Raw genomic sequence first — 25,439 nt, 5'->3', positions numbered from 1 at the left:
CCTCCGCCATGGCCCCGAAAGCCGACAAGGGAAAGGGTGTGAAGTCGGCCGAGGCGCAGCGGCTCGCGGCGCTGCGGAAGGAGCGGGCGATCTTCACCCCCCAGCTCGGCGTGCAGGAGCTGAGGGAGTACTTCTACCTCTATTGGGCGACGGAGACTCGTGCGCATCCGCGCACGAGGGTACTCCCGGCCGCTGCCTCGGAGTTGGCTCCAAATGGGTACCCGTTCTTCCCGCTATTCTTCTATTGTGGGCTCTGCCCGCCCTTCTCGGAGTTCTTCTATGATATTATGAACACATATGGCTTCCGCCTCCTTGACTTCACCCCCAACGCTGTCCTGACCATGGCAGTTTTCGCACACTTGTGCGAAAACTTTGTCAGAGTCCACCCTAGTGTTGCCCTTTTTCGCCACTTCTTCATACCTCGGGTAGAGAGAGGAGAGCCGCTTGCCGGAGGGATTGCCTGGGTCTCGAGAGTCGGCAAGAAAGAGGCGTACTTGGAGGGTGAGCTCCGCAGCAAGTGGGAGGAGTGGAGAGCGGAGTGGTGCTGGATCGTTGAGGAGAATCCGCAGCCCTTCACCGCCGTGCGCCAAACTCCAATAGTGCACGGCAATGACTGGAGCAACGTGGCCCCGGAAGACGAGAGGCTGAAGATCGCCATCACTAGGATTCTTCGCCTCAGGCTTGCCGGGCTCACCATAGGTGCTGTCGGGGCAGATTTCCTCCGCCGCCGCATTGCCCCCTGCAGGAGAGGGGGAGGCCTACTTGGGAATTCAAGAATTCGGCGGACATCATGAGGCTGCGGCCGGGCCTCAACTACAACTTCATCGTCTTGGAGTTGGACGCAATGCTCTTGGAATTATTCAAACGCGACCCCCGGCACCCATTCACACTGCCGAGGGGCGTAGTTCCTTTGTGCAATAACTCTTCGCTTGACCGGATCCGCGCCATGATGCCGTTGTGCGATTCACACGGCATCGTCCCAACTTGGCAAGAGCCTGCGGATGACGTTGTGCGAGCGTTCTTCGACACCTTGGAGGAAGTGCCGGTCCGTGCTGACGAGCAGAAGAGCCTCACCCGTGACACCACCGACGAGCAGCTGCAGCTCATCGCTACTAGGGCGGAACAGGCTGCGGCCGCAGCTGTTGCGGGTGTGTTTGGGTTTACTGTGGAGGAGGCGGAGGCTGCAGAGGCGGCAAACCTTGCCGAACGCGCAGAGTTCATGGGCGAGGAGGAGCCTGCCAGTTCCGAAGCCGAGCCGAGCGAGGCCGGCGAGGAGGAGGCCGAGCCTTCAGAGAACTTGCCGCAGGCGGAGCCCCCGGCCCCGCCAAGGAGGCGCCTTCGCAGGGTCGGGGACGCAGCGGGGCGGCAGCCGGCTCCACAGCCACCGAGCCGCGCGACGCGCTCTACCGCGGCAAGCAATGTTGCCGCAGGAGTGCCTCACGCAACAGCGGCAACTGGAGTGGGATCTTCCTGGGCCACTGCCACTGCCCCCGCCAAGCGGGCAAGGGATCCTACTCCTCCACCTCGCCGCACCGGAGGAGGGCCGGACTTCCATCTTTCCGCGCTCAGCTCCGACGAGGAGGAAGAAGAGTGAGTTTCTTTGGTGCTCTTATAATCCTTCAATCTTGTTGTTTATATCTTGTATCTGACTTGCTCCAATCTGGACTCCTTTCTTTTCAGAACACTAGCCCAGAGAGCGGCGAAGAGGGCCAAGGCCGCGGTGATCGTCATCGAGGATGACCCCATCGTGTCAGCAGGAGGTGGGCCCGAGACCACCTTGACGGACCCGGCAATCACCCCTCAGAGCAGCCCCCAGCGCAGCCCCCAGCGTAAGTTCATAGTTTAGCCTTCTGCTGCCGGGCGCGCTTGAGTGCTTTTTCCTTTGTTGATATCTTGCTTGTTGACTTGTGCAGGAGCAGAGCAGCCTCATCAGGAGCGCCCGGAGGCCGGTCCCGAAGTGCCACCTGCTTCGACTGCGCCGCCAAGGGAGGAGTCCCCGGCAAGGGAGCGCTCTCCGGCAAGGGGGGACTCTCCGGCAAGGGACGGCACTGCTGATCCTGCGGCGACCGAGGCCGCAACTGAAGATCTTGGCGCAGGTAATCCACTTGCCCAGAAACTTTCCCTTGGGTTCTGCTTCTTCCATTTTTCCTTTCTTGGATTTTTGATTGATTTTCCTCCCTTCTTCGTTCTTCAGACCCATCTACGGCTGAGCTAATGGAGACAGAGGGCGCCGGCGAGGAAGGTGCCGGTGCTGATGAGACCGCCGGCGAGGAGGCCGCCGGGGCTGCTCCTGCGGAAGCCGGCGAGGGGTCGGGCGATCGCACTGACGACCCTGAGGCCGCAGGAGCGCCGGGCGCTGCGCCGACCGCCGAACCCTCTGCCGCTTCTGCGGAGCCGGGCTCCGAGGAGCCCCAGCCCGGCGCCTACTTGAAGGCCGGTGACAATATCTTCATCAAACTACCCTGGGCGTCGAGCTCCAGGGCGCCGGTCGAGGGGGAGACTTTTGACGGGGAGGTGCTCGCCTTTGCTGGACTGTCATTGGTTGATGCGCCCGGCAGCAGCAGTGGCGAGCCTGAGGAGGAGGAGCTGTTGCGGAAGCTGCTGTCACTCTACCGCACCCGGCAAGCCAAGCTGGCTTCCCGGGAAGCGCTTGTCGCGAAGGCGGGAGTTGACATGGAAAAGCGCGCGGAGGAGCTCCGGGGCCAAAATCAAGAAGCTCTCCGGTCCCTGGCGCAGGAGCGGGAGCGACTCGACGAGGAGCGCACGACCTTTCTTCTCAAGAAGGCCGAGGCTGAGGAGGAACAAAGGCTGGCTGCCGAGAAGCAGTCCGCGCGGGAAGGTGAACTAGTGCAGCGGAAGGCCAACCTCGACAGCTACGAGGAAGAGCTCGCCGAGCGTGAGCGAGCACTTGGCGGGGCGCTCAAGGAGGCAAAGGACGTCGCGGCAACTGCAGAGGCCGCCAAGAAAGAGCTAGAGTGATTCTTTTTCCACTGTCTTTCTATACAGACTGTTTATTTTTCCTAATTTTGGTAGAATTTTTCAAGTATCAGAAGTATGGTGAATGTTCAGATTATTACAAACTGTTCTGTTTTAGACAGATTCTGTTTTTGATGCATAGTTTGCTTGTTTTGATGAAACTATCGATTTATATCAGTGGATTAAGCCATGGAAAAGTTATATTACAGTATCTACAATGCAAAAACAAAATATGAATAGGTTTGCAACATTACTTAAAGTAGTACTTTGCTTTATTATACTAACGGATCTTACCGAGTTTTCTTTTGAATTTTGTGTGGATGAAGTGTTCGAAGATCGAGGAGGTTTCGATATGAGGATAAGGAGGAGAGACAAGAGCTCAATCTTGGGGATGCCCAAGGCATCCCAAGTAAATATTCAAGTAGACTCAAGCGTCTAAGCTTGGGGACGCCCCGGAAGGCATCCCCTCTTTCTTCAACAAGTATCAATATGTTCTCGGATTTGTTTCATTCATGTGATATGTGCAGATCTTGGAGCGTCTTTTGCATTTAGTTTTCACTTTTCTTTTATGAACCATGCTGGTATGAGATAGTCCTTGGTTGATTTATAGAATGATCTATGCACTTCACTTATATCTTTTGAGTATGGCTTTATAGAATGCTTCATGTGCTTCACTTATATCATTTGAAGTTTGGATTGCCTGTTTCTCTTTACATAGAAAACCGCCATTTGTAGAATGCTCTTTTGCTTCACTTATATTTGTTAGAGCATGGGCATATCTTTTGTAGAAAGAATTAAACTCTCTTGCTTAACTTATATCTATTTAGAGAGATGACAGGAATTGGTCATTCACATGGTTAGTCATAAAATCCTACATAAAACTTGTAGATCACTGAATATGATATGTTTGATTCCTTGCAATAGTTTTATGATATAAAGATGGTGATATTAGAGTCATGCTAGTGGGTAGTTGTGGATTGTAGAAATACTTGTGCTAAGGTTTGTGATTCCCGTAGCATGCCCGTATGGTGAACCGTTATGTGACGAAGTCGGAGCATGATTTATTTATTGATTGTCTTCCTTATGAGTGGCGGTCGGGGACGAGCGATGGTCTTTTCCTACCAATCTATCCCCCTAGGAGCATGCGTGTAGTACTTTTTTTAGATAGCTAATAGACTTTTGAGATTAGTATGTGAGTTCTTTATGATTAATGTTGAGTCCATGGATTATACGCACTCTCACCCTTCCATCATTGCTAGCCTCTCTAGTATCACGCAACTTTCGCCGGTACCATAAACCCACCATATACCTTCCTCAAAACAGCCACCATTCCTACCTATCATGGCATTTCCTTAGCCATTTCGAGATATATTGCCATGCAACTTCCATCATCATCATATACATGACTTGACCATTCATTGTCATATTGCTTTGCATGATCGTAATATAGCTAGCATGATGTTTTCATGGCTTGTACATTTTTTGATGTCATTGCTACGCTAGATCATTGCACATCCCGGTACACCGCCGATGGCATTCGTATAGAGTCATATCTTTGTTCTAGTATCGTATTGTAATATTGAGTTGTAAGTAAATAAAAGTGTGATGATCATCATTATTAGAGCATTGTCCCAGTGAGGAAAGGATGATGGAGACTATGATTCCCCCACAAGTTGGGATGAGACTCCGGACAAAAAAAGAAAATAAAAAGGAGAAAGGCCATAAAAAAAGAAGGCCCAAAAAATAACGAGAGAAAAAGAGAGAAGGGACAATGCTACTATCCTTTTTCTACACTTGTGCTTCAAAGTAGCACCATGTTCTTCATATAGAGAGTCTCTTGAGTTATCACTTTCATATACTAGTGCGAATTTTCATTATAGAACTTGGCTTGTATATTCTGATGATGGGCTTCCTCAAATGCCCGAGGTCTTCATGAGCAAGCAAGTTGGATGCACACCCACTTAGTTTTCAGTTTGAGCTTTCGTACACTTATAGCTCTTAGTGCATCCATTGCATGGCAATCCCTACTCACTCACATTGATATCTATTGATGGGCATCTCCATAGCCCGTTGATACGCCTAGTTGATGTGAGACTATCTTCTCCTTTTTGTCTTCTCCACAACCACCATTCTATTCCACCTATAGTGCTATGTCCATGGCTCACGCTCATGTATTGCGTGAAAGTTGAAAAGGTTTGAGAAAGTCAAATGTATGAAACAATTGCTTGGCTTGTCATCGGGGTTGTGCATGATGTGAATATTTTGTGTGGTGAAGATGGAGCATAGCCAGACTATATGATTTTGTAGGGATAACTTTCTTTGGCCATGTTATTTTGAAAAGACATGATTGCTTTATTAGTAGGCTTGAAGTATTATTGCTTTTATGTCAAATGATAGACTATTGCTTTGAATCACTCATGTCTTAATATTGATGCCATGATTAGATATGTGATCAAGATTATGCTAGGTAGCATTCCACATCAAAAATTATCTTTTTTATCATTTACATACTCGGGGATGAGTAGGAATTAAGCTTGGGGATGCTGATACGTCTCTGTCATATCTATAATTTTGGATTGTTCCATGCCAATATTCTACAACTTTCATATACTTTTGGCAACTTTTTATACTATTTTTGGGACTAACATATTGATCCAGTGCCCAGTGCCAGTTCCTGTTTGTTGCATGTTTTTTGTTTCACAGGATATCCATATCAAACGGAGTCCAAACAGGATAAAAACTGACGGAGATTTTTTTTGGAATATATGTGATTTTTGGGAAGAAAAATCAACGCGAGGCGATGCCCGAGGGGGCCACGAGGCAGGGGCGCGCCCCTGACACTCGTGGCCACCCCGTAAGGCGGTTGATGCCCTTCTTTTGCTGCAAGAAAGCTAATATCTGGATAGAGATCATGTTAAAATTTCAGCCCAATCGGAGTTACACTCGTGGCCACCCCGTAAGGCGGTTGATGCCCTTCTTTTGCTGCAAGAAAGCTAATATCTGGATAGAGATCATGTTAAAATTTCAGCCCAATCGGAGTTACGGATCTCCGGGAATATAAGAAACGGTGGAAGGGAAGAATTAAAAAACGCAGAAACAGAGAGACAGATCCAATCTCGGAGGGGCTCTCGCCCCTCCCATGCCATGGAGACCAAGGACCAGAGTGGAAACCCTTCTCCCATCTAGGGAGGACGTCAAGGAAGAATAAGAAGGAGGGGGCTCTCTCCCCCTCGCTTCCGGTGGCGCCGGAGTGCCACCGGGGGCCATCATCATCACCGCAATCTTCACCAACAACTTCACCGCCATCATCACCAACTCTTGCCCCCTCTATGCAGTGGTGTAACCCCTCTTTTACATGATGTAATCTCTACTTAAACATGGTGCACAACGCTATATATTATTTCCCAGTGATGTATGGCTATCCTATGATGTTTGAGTAGATCCATTTTGTCCTATGGGTTATTTAATGATCGTGATTGGTTTGAGTTGCATGCTTTATTATTGGTGCTGTCCTATGGTGCTCTCCGTGTTGCGCAAGCGTGAGGGAATTCCGCTGTAGGGTTTGCAATATGTTCATGATTTGCTTATGGTGGGTGGCGTGAGTGACAGAAGCACAGACCCGAGTAAGTAGGTTGTTTGTGTATGGGATAAAGAGGACTTGATACTTTAAAGCTATGGTTGGGTTTTACCTTTATGATCTTTAGTAGTTGTGGATGCTTGCTAGAGTTCCAATCATAAGTGCATATGATCCAATTAGAGAAAGTATGTTAGCTTATGCCTCTCCCTCATATAAAATTGCAATAATGATTACCGGTCTAGTTATCGATTGCCTAGGGACAAATAACTTTATCGTAACAAAAAGCTCTTAATAAAACTAACTTAGTTGTGTCTTTATCTAAACAGCCCCTGCTTTTTATTTACATGCTCTTTATTATCTTCCAAACCTATCCAAAAACACCTACATAATGCTTCTAGTTTCATACTTGTTCTAGGTAAAGCGAACGTCAAGCATGTGTAGAGTTGTATCGATGGTCGATAGAACTCGAGGGATATTTGTTCTACCTTTAGCTCCTTGTTGGGTTCGACACTCTTACTTATCGAAAATTGTTGCGATCCCCTATACTTGTGGGTTATCATTGCACTATCATTATTTTGCATCTTTTGGCTTCAATATTATAAATATGTGTATCGCTGCGATCGAGATTCAATAAACCATTCACCTTGGGTGTATGACCACAGAAGGTTTTATTCATGTAAACAGAATAACAATTATTCTTTGACTTAAATGAATAACCATATTGCAATAAACATGATCCAATCTTATTATGCTCAACGCAAACAGCAAATAACATTTATTTTAGGTTTAACACTAATCCCGAAGGTAAAGAGAGTGTGTGATGGTGATCTTATCAACCTTTGGAATTACTTCCAACACACATCATCCCCTCGCCCTCAACTAGTCTTTTGTTTATTTTGCAACTCCCGTTTTGAGTTACTACTTTTAGCAACTGAACCAGTATCAAGTATCGAGGGGTTTGATATAAACACTAGTAAAGTACACATCATGTATATCAAATATACCTTTGTTCACTTTGCCATCCTTCTTATTCGCCAAGTATCTAGGGCAGTTCCACTTCTAGTGACCATTTCCTTTGCAGTAGAAGCAGTCAGTTTCAGGCTTGGGTCTAGCTTTGGGCTTCTTCATGGGAGTGGCAACTTGCTTGCCATTATTCTTGAAGTTCCCTTTTACTTGAAACTAGTGGTTTTTTCAACCATCAAAACTTGATGCTTTTCTTGATTTCTACCTTCGTCGATTTCAGCATCACGAAGAGCTTGGGAATCGTCTCCGTTATCCCTTGCATATTATAGTTCATCACGAAGTTCTAGTAACTTGGTGATAGTGACTAGAAAACTCTGTCAATCACTATCTTATCTAGAAGATTAACTCCCACTTGATTCAAGTGATTGTAGTACTCAGACAATCTGAGCACATGCTCACTGGTTGAGCTATTCTCCTCCATCTTGTAGGTAAAGTACTTGTCAGAGGTCTCATACCTCTCAACTCGGGCATGAGTCTGAAATACCAATTTCAGCTCTTGGAACATCTTATATGCTCTGTGGCGTTCAAAACGTTTTTCACGTCCCAGTTCTAAGCCGTAAAGCATGGTGCACTAAACTATCAAGTAGTCATCATACCGAGCTTTTTCAAATGTTCATAACGTCTGTATCTGCTCCTGTAATAGGTCTGTCACATAGCGGTGCATCAAGGACATAATACTTCTGTGCGGCAAGGAGGATAACCCTCAGATCACGGAGCTAGTCCATATCATTGCTACTAACATCTTTCAACTTATTTTTCTCTAGGAACATATCAAAAATAAACAGGGAGCTACATCGCAAGCAATTGATCTACAACATAGATATGCAAATACTATCAAGACTAAGTTCATGATAAATTAAAGTCCAATTTAATCATATTACTAAAGAACTCCCACTTAGATAGGCATACCTCTAATCATCTAAGTGATCACATGATCCAAATCAACTAAACCATAACCGATCATCACGTGAAATGGAGTAGTTTTCAATGGTGAACATCACTATGTTGATCATATCTACTATATGATTCATGATCGACCTTTCGGTCTCAGTGTTACGAGGCCATATCTTATATGCTAGGCTCGTCAAGTTTAACCCAAGTATTCTGCGTGTGCAAAACTGGCTTGCACCTATTGTACAATAACGTTGAGCTTATCACACCCGATCATCACGTGGTGTCTCGGCACGACGAACTTCTGCAACGGTGCATACTCAGGGAGAACACTTGTACCTTGAAATTTTTAGTGAGAGATCATCTTATAATGCTACCGCCAAACTAAGCAAAATAAGATGCATAAAGGGTAAACATCACATGCAATCAAAATATGTGACATGATATGGCCATGATCACCTTGTGCCTTTGATCTCCATCTCCAAAGTACCGTCATGATCTCTATCGCCACCGACATGACACCATGATCTCCATCATCTTGATCTCTATCAAAGTGTCATCACATGGTCGTCTCGCCAACTATTGCTCTTGCAACAATTGCTATCGCTTAGCGATAAAGTAAATCAATTATTTGGCGCTTGCATCTTATGCAATAAAGAGACAACCATAAGGCTTATGCCAGTTGTCGATAACTTCAACAAAACATGATCATCTCATACAACAATTTATATCTCATCATGTCTTGACCATATCACATCACAACATGCCCTGCAAAAACAAGTTAGACGTCCTCTGCTTTGTTGTTGCAAATTTTACGTGGCTTCTACGGACTTAGCAAGAACCATTCTTACCTACGCATCAAAAACCACAATGTGGTATAGTGATTGCTTTTTTATCTTCAGAAAGAACCCTGTTCATTGAATCCGATTCAACTAAAGTTGGAGAAATAGACACCCACTAGCCACCTGTGTGCGAGGCACGGCGGTAGAACCAGTCTCACGTAAGCGTACGCGTAATGTCGGTTTGGGTCGCTTCATCCAACAATACCGCCGAATCAAGAATCAACTAGTAACGGCAAGCAATATGTATATACCCACGCCCACAACTACTTTGTGTTCTACTCGTGCATATAACCTCGTAGACCGAATCAAGAATCAACTAGTAACGGCAAGCAATATGTACCCTCGTGGACCGAAAGCGGAAGCGTTAGCACAACACGGTTGATGTAGTCGTACGTCTTCACGATCTGACCGATCAAGTACCAAACGCATGGCACCTTCAGGTTCAGCACATGTTCAGCCCGATGACGTCCCTCGAACTCCGATCCAGCCGAGTGTTGAGGGAGAGTTTCGTCAGCACGACGGCGAGGTGACGATGATGATGTTCTACCGACGCAGGGCTTCGCCTAAGCACCGCTATAGTATCATCGAGGTGGACTATGGTGGAGGGGGGCACCGCACATAGCTAAAAGATCAACTGATCAATTGTTGTGTCTCTAGGGTGCCCCCCTGCCCCTGTATATAAAGGAGCAAGGGGGTGCGGCCGGCCAGGAGAGAGGGCCCACCAGGAGGAGTCCTACTCCCACCGGGAGTAGGACTCCCCCCCCCCCCTTTCCTAGTTGGATTAGGACTTGGGAGGGGGAAAGAGGAGGGAGAGATGAAGGAAGGGGGGCGCTGCCCCCCTCTCCTTGTCCTATTCGGACTAGGGGGAGGGGCGCGCGGCCCAGCCCTGACCGCCTCTCCTCTTCTTCGTAAAGGCCCACTAAGGCCCATTAACCTCCCGGGGGGTTCCGGTACTCCAGAAAAATCCCGATTTCACCCGGAACACTTCCGATATCCAAACATAGGCTTCCAATATATCAATATTTATGTCTCGACCATTTCGAGACTCCTCGTCATGTCCGTGATCACATCTGGGACTTCGAACAACCTTCGGTTCATCAAAACATATAAACTCATAATATAAATGTCATCGAAACGTTAAGCGTGCAGACCCTACGGGTTCGAGAACTATGTAGACATGACTGGGACACGTCTCCGGTCAATAACCAATAGCGGAAGCTGGATGCTCATATTGGCTCCCACATATTCTACGAAGATCTTTATCGGTCAGACCGCATAACTACATAGGTTGTTCCCTTTGTCATCAGTATCTCAATACCTAGTTCAATCTCGTTACCGCCAAGTCTCTTTACTCGTTTCGTAATACATCATTCCGCAACTAACTAATTAGTTGAAATGCTTGCAAGGCTTAAGTGATGTGCATTATCGGAGGGCCCAGAGATACCTCTCCGACAATCGGAGTGACAAATCCTAATCTCGAAATACGCCAACCCAACAAGTACCTTCAGAGACACCTGTAGAGCACCTTTATAATCACCCAGTTATGTTGTGACGTTTGGTAGCACACAAAGTGTTCCTCCGGTAAACGGGAGTTGCATAATCTCATAGTTATAGGAACATGTATAAGTCATGAAGAAAGCAATAGCAACAAACTAAACGATCAAGTGCTAACGGAATGGGTCAAGTCAATCACATCGTTCTCCTAATGATGTGATCCCGTTAATCAAATGACAACTCATGTCTATGGTTAGGAAACATAACCATCTTTGATCAACGAGCTAGTCAAGTAGAGGCATACTAGTGACACTCTGTTTGTTTATGTATTCACACATGTATTATGTTTCCGGTTAATACAATTCTAGCATGAATAATAAACATTTATCATGATATAAGGAAATAAATAATAACTTTATTATTGCCTCTAGGGCATATTTCCTTCAGTCTCCCACTTGCACTAGAGTCAATAATCTAGTTCACATCGCCATGTGATTTAATACCAATAGTTCACATCAGCATGTGATTAACATCCATAGTTCACATCGACATGTGACCAACACCCAAAGGGTTTACTAGAGTCAATAATCTAGTTCACATCGCTATGTGATTAACACCCAAAGAGTACTAAGGTGTGATATGTTTTGCTTGTGAGAGAAGTTTAGTCAAGGGTCTGCCACATTCAGATCTGTAAGTATTTTGCAAATTTCTATGTCAACAATGCTCTGCATGGAGCTACTCTAGCTAATTGCTCCCACTTTCAATATGTATCCAGATTGAGATTTAGAGTCATTTGGATCAGTGTCAAAATTTGCATCGATGTAACCCTTTACGATGAACCTTTTTGTCACCTCCATAATCGAGAAACATATCCTTATTCCACTAAGGATAATTTTGACCGTTGTCCAGTGATCTACTCCTAGATCACTATTGTACCCCATGCCAAAAACAATGTAGGGTATACAATAGATCTGGTACACAGCATGGCATATTTTATAGAACCTATGGCCAAGGCATAGGGAATGACTTTCATTCTCTTTCTATCTTCTGCCGTGGTCGGGCTTTGAGTCTTACTCAGTTTCACACCTTGTAACATAGGCAAGAACTCTTTCTTTGACTGTTCCATTTTCAACTACTTCAAAATCTTGTCAAGGTATGTACTCATTGAAAAACTTATCAAGCATCTTGATCTATATCTAGAGATGTTGATGCTCAATATGTAAGTAGCTTCACTGAGGTCTTTCTTTGAAAAACTCCTTTCAAACACTCCTTTATGCTTTGCAGAATAATTCTACATTATCTCTGATCAACAGTATGTCATTCACATATAGTTATCAGAAATGTTGTAGTGCTCCCACTCACTTTCTTGTAAATACAGGCTTCACCGCAAGTCTGTATAAAACTATATGCTTTGATCAACTTATCAAAGCGTATATTCCAACTCCGAGATGCTTGCACTAGTCCATAGATGGATCGCTGGAGCTTGCATATTTTGTTAGCACCTTTAGGATTGACAAAACTTTCTTGTTGCATCATATACAACTCTTGTTTAATAAATCCATTAAGGAATGTAGTTTTGTTTATCCATTTGCCAGATTTCATAAAATGTGGCAATTGCTAACATGATTCGGACAGACTTAAGCATAGATACGAGTGAGAAACTCTCATCGTAGTCAACACCTTGAACTTGTCGAAAACCTTTTTCGACAATTCTTAGCTTTGTAGATAGTAACACTACTATCAGCGTCTGTCTTCCCCTTGAAGATCCATTTAATCTCAATGGCTCGCCGATCTTTTGGCAAGTCAATCAAAGTACACACTTTGTTCTTATACATGGATCTCATCTCAGATTTCATGGCCTCAAGCCATTTCGCGGAATCTGGGCTCATCATCGCTTCCTCATAGTTCGTAGGTTCGTCATAGTCAAGTAACATGACCTCCAGAACAGGATTACCGTACCACTCTAGTGCGGATCTCACTCTGGTTTACCTACGAGGTTCGGTAGTAACTTGATCTGAAGTTACATGATCATCATCATTAGCTTCCTCACTAATTGGTGTAGTAGTCACAGGAACAGATTTCTGTGATGAACTACTTTCCAATAAGGGAGCAGGTACAGTTACCTCATCAAGTTCTTCTTTCCTCCCACTCACTTCTTTCGAGAGAAACTCCTTCTCTAGAAAGGATCCATTCTCAGCAATGAATATCTTGCCTTCGGATCTGTGATAGAAGGTGTACCCAACATTTTCTTTTGGGCATCCTATGAAGAGCACTTCTCCGATTTGGGTTTGAGCTTATCAGGTTGAAACTTTTTCACATAAGCATTGCAACCTCAAACTTTAAGAAATGACAGCTTAGGTTTCTTGCCAAACCATAGTTCATACGGCGTCGTCTCAACGGATTTAGATGGTGCCCTATTTAACGTGAATGTAACTGTCTCTAATGCATAACCCCAGAATGATAGTGGTAAATTGGTAAGAGACATCATAGATCGCACCATATCTAATAAAGTACAGTTACGATGTTCGGACACACCATTACACTGTGGTATTCCAGGTGGTGTGAATAGGAAAACTATTTCACATTGTTTTAACTGAAGGCCAAACTCGTAACTCAAATATTTTACTTCTGCGATCATATCGTAGAAACTTTTATTTTTTTGTTACGATGATTCTCCACTTCACTCTGAAATTCTTTGAACTTTTCAAATGTTTCAGACTTGTGTTTCATCAAGTAGATATACTCATATCTGCTCAAATCATCTGTGAAGATCAGAAAATAATGATACCTGCCGCGAGCCTCAGTATTCATCGGACCACATACATCAGTATGTATGATTTCCAACAAATATGTTGCTCGCTCTATTTTTCCAGAGAACGGAGTCTTAGTCATCTTGCCCATGAGGCATGGTTCGCAAGGATCAACTGATTCATAATCAAGTGATTCCAAAAGCCCATCGGCATGGATTTTCTTCATGCGCTTTACACCAATATAACCTAAACGGCAGTGCCACAAATAAGTTGCACTATCATTATTAACTTTGCATCTTTTGACTTCAATATTATGAAAATGTGTATCACCACGATCGAGATCCAGCAAACCATTTTCATCGGGTGTATGACCATAGAAGGTTTTATTCATGTAAACAGAACAACAATTATTCTCTAACTTACCTGAATAACCGTATTGCAATAAACATGATCCAATCATATTCATTCTCAACGCAAACACTAAATAACATTTGTTTTAGGTTTAACACTAATCCCGAAAGCATAGGGAGTGTGCGATGATGATCATATCAATCTTGGAGCCATTTCCAATACACATCGTCACTTCACCCTTAACTAGTCTCTGTTCATTCTACAACTCCCGTTTCGAGTTACTATTCTTAGCAACTGGACTAGTATCAAATACTGAGGGGTTGCTATAAACACTAGTAAAGTACACATCAATAACATGTATATCAAATATACCTATGTTCACTTTGCCATCCTGCTTATCCGCCAATTACTTGGGGTAGTTCCGCTTCCAGTGACCAGTCCCTTTGCAGTAGAAGCACTCAGTTTCAGGCTTAGGTCCAGACTTGGGTTTTTTCATTTGAGCAGCAACTTGCTTGCCGTTCTTCTTGAAGTTCCCCTTTCTTCCCTTTGTCCCTTTAATTGAAACTAGTGGTTTTGTTTACCATCAACACTTGATGCTTTTCTTGATTTCTACCTTCATCGATTTTAGCATCACGAAGAGCTTGGGAATCGTTTCCGTTATCCCTTGCATATTATAGTTCATCACGAAGTTCTACTAACTTGGTGATGGTGACTAGAGAATTCTGTCAATCACTATTTTATTTGGAAGATTAACTCCCACTTGATTCAAGTGATTATAGTACCCAGACAATCTGAGCACATGCTCACTGCTTGAGCTATTCTCCTCCATCTTTTAGCTATAGAACTTGTTGGAGACTTCATATCTCTCAACTCGGGTATTTGCTTGAAATATTAACTTCAACTCCTGGAACATCTCATATGGTCCATGACGTTCAAAACGTCTTTGAAGTCCCGATTCTAAGCCGTTTTAGCATGGTGTACTAAACTATCAAGTAGTCATCGTATTGAGCTAGCCAAACGTTCATAACATCTGCATTTGCTCCTGCAATTGGTTTGTCATCTAGCGGTGCATCAAGGACACAATTCTTCCGTGCAGCAATGAGGATAAACCTCAGATCACGTATCCAATCCGCATCATTGCTACTAATATCTTTCAACTTAGTTTTCTCTAGGAACATATCAAAAATAAAACAGGGGAGCTAAATGCAAGCTATTGATCTACAACATAGATATGCTAATACTACCAGGACTAAGTTCATGATAAATTTAAGTTCAATTAATCATATTACTTAAGAACTCCCACTTAGATAGACATCCCTCTAATCCTCTAAGTGATCATGTGATCCATATCAACTAAACCATGTCCGATCATCACGTGAGATGGAGTAGTTTCAATGGTGAACATCACTATGTTGATCATATCTACTATATGATTCACGCTCGACCTTTCGGTCTCAGTGTTCCGAGGCCATATCTGTTATATGCTAGGCTTGTCGAGTTTAACCTGAGTATTCCGCGTGTGCAACTGTTTTGCACCCGTTGTATTTGAACGTAGAGCCTATCACACACGATCATCACGTGGTGTCTCGGCACGAAGAACTTTTGCAACGGTGCATACTCAGGGAGAACACTTGTACCTTGATAATTAGTGAGAGATCATCTTATAAAGCTACAGTCGAACTAAGCAAAATAATATGTATAAAAGATAAACATCACATGCAATCAAAATATGTGACATGATATGGCCATCGTCATCTTGTGCCTTTGATCTCCATCTCCAAAGCACTATCATGATTTCCATCGTCACCGGCATGACACCATGATCTCCATCATCTTGATCTATATCAATCTGTCGTCACATGATCGTCTCGCCAACTATTGCTCTTGCAACTATTGCTATCGCATAGCGATAAAGTAAAGCAATTATTTGGCGCTTGCATCTTATGCAATAAAGAGACAACCATAAGGCTTATGCCAGTTGCGGATAACTTCAACAAAACATGATCATCTTATACAACAACTTATATATCATCACGTCTTGACCATATCACATCACGACATGCCCTGCAAAAACAAGTTAGACGTCCTCCACTTTGTTGTTGCAAGTTTTACGTGGCTGCTACGGGCTGAGCAAGAACCGTTCTTACCTACGCATCAAAACCACAACGATAGTTTGTCAAGTTAGTGATGTTTTAACCTTCTCAAGGACCGGGCATAGCCACACTCGGTTCAACTAAAGTTGGAGAAACTAGCACCCGCCAGCCACCTGTGTGCAAAGCACGTCGGTAGAACCAGTCTCCCGTAAGCGTAGGCGTAATGTCAGTCCGGGCCTCTTCATCCAACAATACCGCCGAACCAAAGTATGAGATGCTGGTAAGCAGTATGACTTATATCACCCACAACTCACTTGTGTTCTACTCGTGCATATTACATCTACGCACAAAACCAGGCTCGGATGCCACTGTTGGGGAACGTAGTAATTTCAAAAAAAATCCTAGGCACACGCAAGATCATGGTGATGCATAGCAACGAGAGGGGAGAGTGTTGTCCATGTACCCTCGTAGACCGAAAGCGGAAGCGTTAGCACAACGCTTTTGATGTAGTCGTACGTCTTCACGATCCGACCGATCAAGTACCGAACGCACGGCACCTCCGAGTTCAGCACGCGTTTAGCCCGATGACGTCCCTCGAACTCTGATCCAGCCGAGTGTTGAGGGAGAGTTTCGTCAGCACGACGGCATGGTGACAACGATGATGTTCTACCGATGCAGGGCTTCGCCTAAGCACCGCTACAGTATTATCGAGGTGGACTATGGTGGAGGGGGGCACCGCACACGGCTAAAAGATCAATTGATCAATTGTTGTGTCTCTAGGGTGCCCCCCTGCCCCCGTATATAAAGGAGCAAGGGGGGTGCGGCCGGCCAGGAGAGAGGGCGTGCCAGGAGGAGTCCTACTCCCACCGGGAGTAGGACTCCCCCCTTTCCTAGTTGGATTAGGACTTGGGAGGGGGAAAGAGGAGGGAGAGAGGAAGGAAGGGGGCGCCGCCCCCCTCTCCTTGTTCTATTCGGACTAGGGGGAGGGGCGCACGGCCCAGCCCTGGCCGCCTCTCCTCTTCTCCATAAAGGCCCACTAAGGCCCATTAACCTCTCGGGGGGTTCCGGTAACCTCCCGGTACTCCGGAAAAATCCCGATTTCACGCGGAACACTTTCGATATCCAAACATAGGCTTCCAATATATCAATCTTCATGTCTCTACCATTTCGAGACTCCTCGTCATGTCCGTGATCACATCCGGGACTCCGAACAACCTTCGGTACATCAAAACATATAAACTCATAATATAACTGTCATCGAAACGTTAAGCGTGCGGACCCTACGGGTTCGAGAACTATGTAGACATGACCGAGACACATCTCCGGTCAATAACCAATGGCGGAACCTAGATGCTCATATTGGCTCCCACATATTCTACGAAGATCTTTATCGGTCAGGCCGCATAACTACATACATTGTTCCCTTTGTCATCGGTATGTTACTTGCCCGAGATTCGATCGTCGGTATCTCAAAACCTAGTTCAATCTCGTTACCGGGAAGTCTCTTTACTCGTTCTGTAATACATATACATCATTCTGCAACTAACTCATGAGTTGCAATGCTTGCAAGGCTTAAGTGATGTGCATTACCGAGAGGGCCCAGATATGCCTCTCCGACAATTGGAGTGACAAATCCTAATCTCGAAATACGCCAACCCAACAAGTACCTTCGGAGACACCTGTAGAGCACCTTTATAATCACCCAGTTATGTTGTGACGTTTGGTAGCACACAAAGTGTTCCTCCGGTAAATGGGAGTTGCATAATCTCATAGTCATAGGAACATGTATAAGTCATGAAGAAAGCAATAGCAACAAACTAAACGATCAAGTGCTATGCTAACGGAATGGGTCAAGTCAATCACATCATTCTCCTAATGATGTGATCCCGTTAATCAAATGACAATTCATGTCTATGGTTAGGAAACATAACCATCTTTGATCAACGATCTAGTCAAGTAGAGGCATACTAGTGACACTCTGTTTGTCTATGTATTCACACATGTATTATGTTTCCGGTTAATACAATTCTAGCATGGATAATAAACATTTATCATGATATAAGGAAATAAATAATAACTTTATTATTGCCTGTAGGGCATATTTCCTTCAGGGGCGCCGCCCCTCCCCCTAGTCCAATTCGGACTAAGCATTGGGGGGCGCAGCCTCCCCTCTCTCTTTCCCCTAAAGCCCAATAAGGCCCATATACTCCCCAACAAATTCCCGTAACTCTGTGTTACTTCGAAAAATACCCGAATCACTCGGAACCTTTACGTTGTCCGAATATAGTCGTCCAATATATCGATCTTTACGTCTCGACCATTTCGAGACTCCTCGTCATGTCCCCGATCTCATCCGGGACTCCGAACTACCTTCGGTACATCAAAACACATAAATTCATATTACCGATCGTCACCGAACGTTAAGCGTGCGGACCCTATGGGTTCGAGAACTATGTAGGCATGACTGAGACTCGTCTCCGGTCAATAACCAATAGCGGAACCTGGATGCTTATATTGGCTCCTACATATTCTACGAAGATCTTTATCGGTCAAACCGCATAACAACATACATTGTTCCCTTTGTCATCGGTATGTTACTTGCCCGAGATTCGATCGTCGGTATCTCAATACCTAGTTCAATCTCGTTACCGGCAAGTCTCTTTACTCATTCCGTAATACATCATCCCGCAACTAACTCATTAGTTGCATTGCTTGCAAGGCTTAAAGTGATGTGCATTACCGAGAGGGCCCAGAGATACCTCTCCAACAATCAGAGTGACAAATCCTAATCTTGATCTATGCTAACTCAACAAATACCGTCAGAGACACTTGTAGAGCACCTTTATAATCACCCAGTTATGTTGTGACATTTGGTAGCACACAAAGTGTTCCTCTGGTATTCGGGAGTTGCATAATCTCATAGTCATAGGAACATGTATAAGTCATGAAGAAAGCAATAGCAACAAACTAAACGATCATCGTGCTAAGCTAACGGATGGGTCAAGTCAATCACATCATTCTCTAATGATGTGATCATGTTAATCAAATGACAACTCATGTCTATGGTTAGGAAACATAACCATCATTGATTCAACGAGCTAGTCAAGTAGAGGCATACTAGTGACAATCTGTTTGTCTATGTATTCACACATGTATTAAGTTTCTGGTTAATACAATTCTAGCATGAATAATAAACATTTATCATGATATAAGGAAATATAAATAATAACTTTGTTATTGCCTCTAGGGCATATTTCCTTCAGATAATGTTGCTTGTATTGCACAAATGCAAACGGGTTATATTAAGAGCAATATTACAAAGCATATTTCTCCTAAATTATTTTATCCCCATGATCTGCAAGAAAAGGGTGAGATAAGTATTTTGCAAACAGTCATGCGATAATCTCGCTGATCTGTTTACTAAGTCCTTACCAAGTTCTCTGTTTCATAAATATATATCTAGAATTGGTATGCGACGACTTCGAGACTTGCAAAATACAGGGGGAGAAATCTCCTAAAATATAAATTGTTAAGATCATGAGATCTTTAATATTGCACTCTTTTCCTTTGTGAGTTTTTCCAAATGGTTTCTCGTGTAAGGTTTTAAATGAGGCAATATCAATGCAAGCATGGACGATGTATGTCATTTTCTCCTTATTTCCCCACTGGGTTTTTGGAATGAGTTTTTCATGGCATGCTGTTTATTTTCTTCTCGTTTTCCTAGGTTTTGGAGAAGAATGTTTCAAGGATGATCGGAGAATATTCCAAGGGTGATCAGTATCAAAGACAAGCGAGGATTAGGGGTATTTTTAGGATTAATTTAATTTGATATTTAAGGATAATCCTCCCTTGTACAAACCGCCCATGCGGATTGGTAGCCAACCGACGCGGCAGTTTTACCACGCCCCCACGACAGACACATCTTTTCTATCGCGTCTGTTCTGCTTGTTTATAAAATGTGATCCTTAATGGATAGTGGCTAGTTCGATCAAATCATACTTTTGCATATTTTACTAGTAGTATAAATTGTGCTAATCAACCAATGTTTACCTTAGTTTTAGGACGCCGATTACTGCCACACATGTGGCATGTAGTAACACCGCCCACACGTTTTTTACACTAAATTTGCCATCCAAAATAACAAATCACAAAAAAACTGCAACTTGCCATCCAAACAAAAAGTTTCCATGGTTCACAACTAAAGTTGTCATCCTCTTGTAACCAAAGTTGCCATAAAAATGTGTGGATGAAATTGCTTCATGACACACGTGTGGGTGTTATCATTTGGATAGTTTTATTAGGTAGGTATGTAGTGTCTTATCTTACGCCCATCATGTTCCATGTAATTAGGAGAACACAATAAAAAATGTTTTACAACGAGTTGTTTCCTAGTCGCATCTCGGACAACTAGATAGGTCGGTGGTACGCGTCGGCCGATAGTGGCGTCAGATGGTGACCTTACGCACCGTTAGATCCTCTCGTGTGATCTCCCCCCTCCCTGGTATGTCTGGCATCCCCTACCGCCCTCCCGCGTGGCGCAGCCCCCCTCCCTCCAACACACACAATGCTAGCCACCGCTTTGGCCGCCCTTGCAGAACCTGCCTGAAGAGCTTGCGCACTTGTGGCCCATCGTCACTCCTCGCGGCACCGGCAGTCACCTTCACATCTTCGTTGCCAAAAAGGTTGTTGCACGACTGTCAATGGGTTGTAGCTCACACCGTCAGGAGTTGTAGCCTCGTCGTCCGCCGCCCGCAGCTTCTCCGTTGTCGCTTCCATCATGGCCACTCAGTGCGTGGCAACACGACAGATTGGCGGTCCCATTACGAGCACTCGCTGGTTGCAGCTTCTCTGCCTATCGGTTCTAGCATAGCCATCCACGCGTCACAACACGGGCGGTACCTCGATGTCGCAAACATTTGGCAGCAATCCCAGCATCCTCCGATCACCGTCCCAACACCCCGAGCTTTGTTGTAGTTGTGCCTAGGCAACACCCGGCTTTGCAGTGATGTTGCAGGTAGAGGCGGAGGTTGGTTCCAACTCTCCGTGGTTCATGTTGTAGCACCGACATGCAGCATCCCCTGTGTCACCTTTGTAGCAATGCCCGACGCAGGTCATAGCACCCTCGATGGATGGTTCAAGCTCCCACTAGTGCCCGTCGTAGCACCCCGATGGCTCGATTGCAGCATCCCGCGTTGCCGTTGAAGTACCCTGTGGCTGCATACCAGCACCAGCTGTCTCCATCTCCAGCATCGGCTCTCGCCATCTCTAGCAGTAGCGGCCGCTGCTCGCAGCATACCAACATACGGTTGTCGTCGTCACAACATGGGTGTCTGCCATCTTTAGCACATGCAGCAGCAGCTTGGAGCACGCCAGGTTCCCGGTGGGTCATCGTTGTAGCACAGGTGGTTGTCATCTCCAGCGTCGACTCTCACCACTTGTAGCTCCCAGCGGTCACCGTCGCTGAGCTGGCTTGCAGCGGCGACGGAGATTTGGGTGTGTCGGCCTTGCTCGAAGAATATGTCACTCATAGCCGCAGTCAGTTGCCCGCCCGCACCTATCGTGTATGCCGATCTTGTGAGGTGTGCAGTCCTTGCACCTCAATTCGGAGCAAGGCGCGTGCGGGGAAAGAGAATGCGTGAAAAGAAAAAAGAGCGATGGAGAGCCTGGGAGAAGATGCGAGGAGGAGCTAACATTGGTGGCCAGCTAGGGCCAAGCCCATCCCAAGAATATGGGCGCGACTGACATTTGAAAATAGGGAAACCTTTCCCCATGGCGTGCCGGCCGAATCATTGGGCCGGTCGCACCACTCGCTTCGCAACTCGCTTAGTCTGCACGTAGGCCCAGCACCGAACGACCACCTCCCATGTTATCTTATCTCTTTAGGGACAACGCCATCCGCTCATTGCGCATCTCGTCTACACCGCAACCTCCGCTCTTCCCCTTTTCTTTATCTCTGTAGATGCTCGCGCCTCCCCCACCGGTGACTGGCTATGCCGCCGGCATGGCCACCTCGCCTCCCCCATCGGCGACTGGCTTTGCCACCAGCCATGGCCACTGCACCTCCCTGCTATGGCTGTGTAACGCCCTCGATGCGGCTATATCTCCCACGTGTTGAGGCACGACTTAGAGGCATAACCGCATTGAAAGCAATGTCGCAAGTTAGGCAATCTTCACAATATCCCATGTAAAATATGTAATAAAACGGGAGATACATAGTTGGCTTACACTCGCCACGTCACACAAAGTACATAAATAGCATTACAACATTCAAACACTCATGGCCCGACTACGGCGCCAAAATAAAAGATAAACCCAACATGTGACATTGTCCCGATCACCCCAACTGGGCACCCCTACTGATCATTAGGGAAAGACACGTAGTATCAGCGTGAGTCCTCGTCGAACTCCCACTTGAGCTCAAGCGCGTCATCTGGAGCGGAATCATCAGGCCCTGCATCTGGTTTGGAAGTAATCTGTGAGCCACAGGGACTCAGCAATCTCGCACCCTCGCGATCAAGACTATTTAAGCTTATGGGTAAGGCAAGGTAAATATGTGGAGCTGCAACAAGCGACTAGCATATATGGTGGCTATCCTGTTCGCAAAAGAGAGCGAGAAGAGGAGGCAAAGCACGAGCGAGTAACTAGAGGGCATCCTGCGGCAAGCATTACTCCAACACCGTGTTCACTTCCCGGACTCCGCCGAGAAGATACCATCACGGCAACTCACACAGTTGATTCATTTTAATTAAGTTAAGGTTTAAGTTATCTACAACCGGACATTAACAAATTCCCATCTGCCCATAACCGCGGGCACGGCTTTCGAAAGTTCAAATCCCTGTAGGGGAGTCCCAACTTAGCCCATGACAATCTCTCACGATCAACGAAGGAATAGACCTCCTCCCGAGACATTCCGATCAGACTCGGTATCTCGGTTCTACAAGACACTTCGACAAGTTAAAACAAATCCAGCAACACCGCCCGAATGTGCCGACAAATCCCGATAGGAGCTGCACATATCTTGTTCTCAGGGCACACTCAGATGAGACTAGCTACGAGTAAAACCAACCCTCAAGTTGCCCCGAGGTGGCCCCGCAGGCAGCTCAGTCAGACCAACACTCAGAGGAGCACTGGCCCAGGGGGGGTTAAATAAGATGACCCTCGGGCTCCGGAAACCCAAGGGAAAAATAGGCTAGGTGGCAAATGGTAAAACCAAGGTTGGGCATTGCTGGAAAAGCTTTAATCAAGGCGAACTATCAAGGGGTTCCCATTATCACCCAACCGCGTAAGGAACACAAAATCCGGGAACATAACACCGATATGACAGAAACTAGGGCGGCAAGAGTGGAACAAAACACTAGGCGAGAGGCCGAGCCTTCCACCCTTTACCAAGTATATAGATGCATTAAGATAACAAGATAATATAATGATATCCCAACAAGTAAATAATGTTCCAACAAGGAACGGGCTCCAATCTTCACCTGCAACTAGCAACGCTATAAGAGGGGCTGAGCAAAGCGGTAACATAGCCAATCAACGGTTTGCTAGGACATGGTGGCTTAGAGGTTTGACATGGCAACTTGGGAGGCATGATAAGCAAGTGGTAGGCATCGTAGCATATGCATAGCAAAAGAGCGAGCATCTAGCAAAGCAAAGATAGTAGTGATTTCGAGGGTATGATCATCTTGCCTGCAAAGTTGTCAGAGTTGACTGGATCCTCGAAAGCAAACTCAACGGGCTCCTCGTTAGCGAACTCATCTCCCGACTCTACCCAAACAAGACAAACAAGCAACAAGGACACAATCAACCACGTGCAAACTCAAACAACATGATGCGAAGATGGTATGCTATGCGGGATGCAATATGTGATGCATATGCAAGATTTGACAAGGAATGCATGAACCTGGCCTCAACTTGAAAATCCAAATGTGCCACTGGAAAGATGAGATGAAATCGCTTGAAAACGATATAAAGAACGCCGGAATCGGAGTCACGGTTTGGAAATGGCAAGCAATTCAAATATGACCACGTTCTGTGATTTACAGCAAGTAGCCATCTAAATGCAATAAGATGACCATGCTACAGCACCCAAACATGGCAACAAAATACATGGCAGGGATCCATTCATGATTCTTAACAAAAGACTAGCACTGAGCTACGGCCAATTCATCCAATAACAGGTTCAAGCAAGCATGGCAAAAATGCATTTGGTAAACATATTTCAGACTTAGTGAAATTAACACTTGCCTGGAATTTCAGATCAGATAGCACACTTTGGAGCATGAAAACTATATACTACAGGACCTGAAGATGGAAAAGTAAACCATGGCATGGAGCTACTCAAAGAGCTTAACAAAAGTCCCTTAGTGACCTTGAGCCAAAAGGGATCAGAAAATACATTTGCAAGTATGTGAACATGGCAAAAACATAATCAGTTCCCAGACTTGGTGAAAACTGGAGCATGCTGAAACAGATATCAAGTAGGCATGTTTACGAGCTCGATGCACTCACTACAGAGCAAGTCATGATAATCTAAGCATGCACCCATCAATAATACACAAAATACAAGATAGACATGGCAAGAACAATAACATAGCATACACGGATCAACTACAGCATCCTCGGCAAAATTGCTAACAAGTTAACAATCTGCCCAGATTCACGAAATGACAAAAGTAGAGCTCGATTGACTCAAGCTAGGGTGCTCCATAATTGCAAACAAGGATATGGATGGATAGAGAACTACAAGATTAACAAATCATCCTTAGTGATCATCCTCAAAAGAGGCACGGATCACTAGGAAACAACAAGAACACATGGCATATTGAGATAAACAGATCAAGGGCTTAGTGGAAATGCTAAGTCCCTGAATCAGCATTAACGAATGCACCACTTTGCAAGCTTGTTCTAGTCACCACACACATCACAAAAATACATGGATTGCACCTCTGGATAGATGGCAAAACATATAACAAAACTCATGTAGAGCTCAGGGGCATATCATGCACACAATAATCATGGCAAAAATGACAAATATCTAATTGGAGCAGCGGATCTGACAATTATCTCAAATAGCACTCTTCCAACAGCATCTCGGGTATCACGATGAACTCAAATGAAAATGATGCAATGAGATGAAATGATGTGCTTTCTGAAGCGAACATTTTGATATGCTATATGCCCAAAAGCTATGGATGCGGAGATACGACATCATGAAATATGCAAAAAATTAGGGTTCCGGGGCAAAAAGTCAACCCGAGACAAATCCCAGATCTAGATCCAGCCGGGCGCGGACTTCGAGGCTCGCCGGAAACTGTTCACCGGGGAGGAGGACGACGCCGGAGGAGGTCGCCGGAATGGCGCGGACGTCGAGGAGGTGGTCGGCAGCGGGCGTGGCGACTCGGGCGCGGCGAGGTGGCGGCTTGCGGCGCGGTTGGCGAGGTCG

Source organism: Triticum dicoccoides, chromosome 3A, assembly GCF_002162155.2.
Source record: "Triticum dicoccoides isolate Atlit2015 ecotype Zavitan chromosome 3A, WEW_v2.0, whole genome shotgun sequence".
Lineage (NCBI taxonomy): Eukaryota > Viridiplantae > Streptophyta > Magnoliopsida > Poales > Poaceae > Triticum > Triticum dicoccoides.
The sequence above is the reverse complement of the archived record's forward strand: the minus strand, read 5'-3'. Positions refer to the sequence as shown.